Source organism: Cebus imitator, unplaced genomic scaffold (assembly GCF_001604975.1).
Source record: "Cebus imitator isolate Cc_AM_T3 unplaced genomic scaffold, Cebus_imitator-1.0 Scaffold196, whole genome shotgun sequence".
Classification (NCBI taxonomy): Eukaryota; Metazoa; Chordata; class Mammalia; order Primates; family Cebidae; genus Cebus; species Cebus imitator.
The window spans coordinates 1,525,390-1,531,429 of NW_016107511.1; the positions used below are offsets into that span (position 1 = coordinate 1,525,390).

Here is a 6,040-nt window from a genome sequence, read left to right on the forward strand (position 1 = left end):
TGTATAAAGATAAAACAATGAAACCCACAAAAGTTAAAGAACTTTTTTGTGATACTGGCGAAATCTGAATATAGACTGCATATTAGATAATATTATTGTATCAGTGATAATATTCTCATTTGTAGTAACAGTATTGTAGTTATATAGGAGAATGCTCATGTTCTTAGGAGAGAAATGCTAACATATCATGATATCTGTCATTTACTTTAAAATGATTTAGGAGAAGGTTGTGTGTATGTGTGTGTGTGTGTGTGTGTGTGTGCACGTGCATATACGTGTGAGTGTTTAGAGAAAAAAACTGAAATGTTAACAATCTGAGGATTTAGGTAAATGGTATATGGCAATTTATTAGATTATTCATACAGCTATTCTGTAAGTTTAACATTTTTCAAAATAAAAAGTTGGGGTAAAAGATTCAAAAAATAAAATTTATCTTAAATCGGTAATTCTTTACATGGAAATGTAAATTTTGAAGAATCATAGCGTGGTATGAACTATCGGGAAGGTTTTAGTGTATTAAAAAATACTACATGGAAATGTATTTTTTATTCTTCTTTTTCTTTTTTCAACACAGCCTAGCAATTAATGGTTTGAGGCGGCCGAGGAATGATCAAAACCAAAACTAACCAATATAACTAAATCAAAATCTTTCAATATTATATCTGAAAGGCTCTTGGCAATCATTTATTCCAACCCCCTTTGCAATATGTTAAAAAATTTTGAGAATAAGAGGAATAAAGCAATTTGTCCGCAGTCAGACAAAAGCAATACTGGGACAAGAACTCAGGCTTCTTTTCGTCCTGTTTAGAGGTCTTTCCACTCTTCTACAAATTATTTTTTAAATATTCAATAGCTCCAAACCAGTAACTTTGCAAGCTAGTTGGCTTCTAAAGCTATCGTCTCACTTCTAATAAGCTGCATTTCTCTAGACTATGTAATAATGTTCAATTAATTAAATTTATATTCATACTGAAAAATTCAACAGAATTCAATAAAACACTATTATTTTTGCACAGAAAAACAAGTTTCAAAATAACAGACTAAATATCATCTTTCCACAGGAAGTAGGTAGCTTTGCTGACGCAGAAGAAAGGTGTGAGCAACTGATTAAAAACAAAATCCAACTTGAGGCCAAAATCAAAGAGGTGACTGAAAGCGCTGAGGAGGAGGAAGAGATCAATGCTGAGCTGAAAGTCAAGAAGAGGAAACTGGAGGATCAATGTTCAGAGCTTAAGAAGACATTCATGACCTTGAGCTGACATTGTCCAAGGTTGAGAAGGAGAAACATGCCACAGAGAACAAGGTATCAATCACATTCTACAATACTATATAGAGGTTCTGCCACCAACTAAATTGCTTTGTATGAGAAATAATCTTCTTAACCTTTGTAGGTGAAAAATCTTAAGAGAAGAGATGGCAGGTCTGGAGGAAGCCATTGCAAAACTGTCCAAGGAGAAGAAGGCTCTCCAAGAGGCCCACCAGCAGATCCTGGATAACCTGCAGGCAGAGGAGGACAAAGTCAATACCCTGACCAAAGTTAAAACCAAGCTAGAACAGCAAGCGGATGACGTAAGCACATTTTTAATATCCCTTTGAAAGATTTTAATATACTTTTAATTTTTACCATATTAACTTTCTTATTAGCTTGAAAGTTCTCTGCAACAAGAAAAGAAGCTTCGAACGGATCTAGAAAGAGCAAAGAGGAAACTGGATGGTGACCTGAAATTGGCCCAAGAATCCACAATGGATATAGAAAATGACAAACAGCAACTTGATGAAAAGCTTAAAAAGTAGGAGGTTTTTAGAAAAAAACTTCTATGTGATACCATCTTTCAATTCATATGAGTATTAATACATCTTGTTCTTCTGTCTAAAGGAAAGAATTTGAAATTCGCAATTTGATAAACAAAATTGAAGATGAGCAAGCTGTAGAAATTCAACTACAGAAGATCAAAGAGTTGCAGGTGAGTCAACTCACCTTTATTTTTTCTGCACACCAAGAAAACACTGAATTGAGATGAGTTTATGTTAATGTGCTTCTTTTGTTCCCAGGCCCGCACTGAGGAGCTAGAGGAAGAAACTGAGGCAGAGCAGGCCTCCTGAGCCAAAGCAGAGAAGCAGCGCTCTGACCTCTCCCGGGAACTGGAGGAGATCAGTGAGAGCCTGGAAGAAACTGGTGGGGCAACTTCTGCTCAGGTGGAATTGAACAAGAAGTGGGAGGCTGAGTTTCAGAAACTGCGCAGGGACCTGGAGGAGGCCACCCTGTAGCATGAAGTGACAGCAGCTGCTCTTCGGAAGAAGCAGGCAGACAGAATGGCTGAACTTGGGGAGCAGATTGACAACCTGCAGAGGGTCAAACAGAAGCTGGAGAAGGAGAAGAGCGAGCTGAAGATGGAGACTGATGACCTCAGCAGTAACACAGAGGTCATTTCCAAAGCCAAGGTACCCGATACTCTCTAAATGAGGGTAATCATCTATAAGAACACCCATTGCTCTCTATCACTAAACATTGTTTGCAGGCATTTTATACTACTACTCAAATATTTTCTAACCTAATCTATCCCATTCTATTTTATTTTTTTAAATTCTGGTTATGATCTATTAAGATGATTTCAAAATCCACTTTATGTGAGTGTCAGTATCATTGGAATAAATGAATGGTCTCCAACAATGACCACTTTAGGCACATTATGCACTCACTATGCCTAAATTCTTGCTTGTTCCACAGAATTCATGTCCTAACTTTCTACTCACACTTGACATGAATTTATTTACTGTAAAAATATTTTTAAAATAAAGTTTTCACCTTTTTTATTGCATTCAGTGTCTCATCTTTCACTGCTACATATCCTGTAGGGAAAGCTTGAAAAGATGTGCCACACCCTAGAAGATCAAGTGAGCAAACTTAAGACCACGGAAGAAGAGCAGTAGCAGCTGATCAATGACCTCACAGCGCAGACAGTGCACCTGCAGACAGAAGCGGGTAAAGACATCTCTGAGTCCCCAAACCATGGACTAAATAAAAAGAATTCTGGGGGTTTTAATAAATAGCAATACTCCCACTTTAAAGAAAGATAGGCAAATGATCAGAGTTTGCTAAGAAGGTCAAAAAGGAAAGAAAGCTAGATTGAACAGACTTTACTTGCAACACTCCTATGGCAATGCTACTTTTAAATCTCCAGTTCTAACCAGTTTTATAAAAATGCTTAGAAGCAGATGAAGTGTAAATTAAACACATCTCACACACACACAGACACAGACACACACACACATGTTGAGTATTCCTAATCTGAAAATCCAAAATCTGAAATGCTCCAAAATTTAAAGCTGAGTGCTGACATAATTTCGAAAAGAAATGCTTACTTGCAACATTTCAGATTTTAGAATTTCGGATTAGGGAGGCTGAACTGGTAAACGTAACACAAATATTCTAAAATCAAACAAAAATCTGAAATCTGAAACATTTCTGGTCCCAAGCATTTTTGATAAGTAATATGCAACAGCTGAATATACATACACACACATATATATACACACATATATATACACATATATATACATACACATATATATGTACATATATATACACACATTATACATATATACACACACATATATATACACATAAATGTGTGTATATACACACACACATATATACACATAAATGTGTGTATATACACACACACATATATACACACATATACACACACACACACACACACATACGTATATATATAAATATAAAAGGTTTAGGCTTATTTTTATGCCAGTAAAAAATTCCCTTACATCTATTATTCCTAGGTGAATATTCTTGACAATTAGATGAGAAAGATGCTTTAGTCTCTCAGCTTTCAAGGAGCAAGCAAGCATCTACTCAGCAGATTGAAGAGCTGAAACATCAACTAGAGCAAGAAACTATAGTGAGTTTTGTCAAAGATCTTTTTGACTAACAAAATCTAAACATGTCCAATTAGGCTCTACTTGGGATGTTTAAGTTAAATATCACTGAATACATAAATTTATGTCACTGAACTGCTACTTCTGCAGGCCAAGAGCGCCCTGGCACATGACCTGCAGTCCTCCCGCCATGACTGCGACCTGCTGCGGGAACAGTATGAGGAACAGCGGGAAGGCAAAGCGGAGCTGCAGAGGGAGCTGTCCAAGGCCAACACTGAGGTTGCCCAGTGGAGGACCAAATATGAGACGGACGCCATCCAGCGCACCAAAGAGCTGGAGGAGGCCAAGTATGTGTCGTGACCTCTACAAAAGGAACGCCCAGAAGCAGCTGTGATATTTATGATGATGATAACATAACAATAGCAAAAGCTAACATTTATTGAGTGCATACTGAGTCAAGTATTATATATATATAGTACATTATACATATATGTGTGTGTGTGTGTGTGTGTGTGTGTGTGTGTGTGTGTGTGTTATCTCCTAAATAAATGGCACAGCTGGGTTTGGAATCTGTCATTCTGATTCCACAGCCCACCTTCTTAAGCACTGAGTAGAAAACATACCTCTTAAAACTCACGTTGGAGACCACAAGACCATACATAATGTTTAGGGTTGGTCTAAATAAAGTAAAGCCTTAGTCTGCATATAGACAAATGAAGCTTTTCAAGTAGATCTCCTTGAGCATTAAGCCAAAGGCTTTTCTCTGCCCTAAGGATATGTACTTGGCACACAACTAAAAATGCACTGAGAATGTAGACAATTTGGAAGGGAACAAAACCTGCCTTTGTTTAAACTGCATGAATTGTCCTGATTTATCTATCACTTTCCCTGGGGAGATTTTCCAAACACAATGATTAGAAGAAACTGGCTATTCTCTAGGGACAAAAACATAAAATGGAATGGAAAGTCTGAGAAAGCAAATGAATATTCTCAGTATATTTCTGGTCAGTAAAATATCCAGTTAACCTCCAATTTGTTGGCGTGAGAATGGATATATATGTCAAACAGCAAGACTGTCCTGGCTAATCATTTTCCACAGTCATACTCAATCAGAAGTCTTGAAAATCCTGAGTTACTTAGGTAGTAAGGCACATACAATGGCAGCACCAACAGCAGCCTCTGAGAATTCAGTAATACTTCAAGGACTTGTTTCCAACTCTTCACCACTTTGGACGTCTCCATACAGATTACCAATCTAGAACGCAGTTCTGGCTGCCACTGTTTCGAAATCATATGTTATTTGCCAGTATAGAAATAGGATTTGTGGCCAAGCACAGTGGCTCCCGCCTATAATCCCAGCACTTTGGGAGGTTGAGGCAGGCAGATCACCTGAGGTCAGGAGTTTGAGACCAGCTTGGCCAACATATAATGAAACCCTGTCTCTTCCACAAAAACACAAAAACTAGCTGGGCATGGTGGTACATGCCTGTAATCCCAGCTACTTGAGAAGCTGAGGCAGGATAATTGCTTGAACCTGGGAGGTGGAGGTTGCAGTGAGCCAAGATCACGCCACTGCACTCCAGCCTGGGCAACAGAGCAAGACTCCACCTCTCAAAAAGAAAAAAGAAAAAAAAAAGGAAAAAGAAACAGGACTGTGAAAAGGGACCAAGGAGGTTATCACTTTGCTTCTGGTCGTGGCCATTCTCCTGACTGCCTGGCTAACTTTTTAGGAAGAAGTTGGCCCAGCGCCTGCAGGAAGCTGAGGAACATGTAGAAGCTGTGAATGCCAAGTGTGCTTCCCTTGAAAAGACGAAGCAGCGGTTCCAGAATGAAGGTGAAGACCTCATGCTTGACGTGGAAAGATCTAATGCAGCCTGTGCAGCTCCTGATAAGAAGCAAAGGAGCTTTGACAAGGTGGCCCAGACTCCTTAAACTTGAGCGTTTTACTTGGTCTTCGTTTCTCCCTGGGTCAGCTAATGATTTCTTGCTTTTCAGGTCCTAACAGAGTGGAAATAGAAGTATGAGGAAACTCAGGCTGAACTTGAGGGCTCCCAGAAGGAGTCCCGTTCTCCTAGCACTGAGCTGTTCAAGGTGAAGAATGCATACAAGGAATCCCTGGATCAACCTGAAACGCTAAGAAGAG

At 38.7% G+C, this 6,040-nt stretch overlaps 1 pseudogene; it reads left to right on the forward strand.

Moving 5' to 3' along the window:
* Positions 1 to 1,095: 1,095 nt before the first annotated feature.
* The window catches only part of LOC108317013, a 10,321-nt pseudogene continuing 5,376 nt past the window's right edge, over positions 1,096 to 6,040 (forward strand).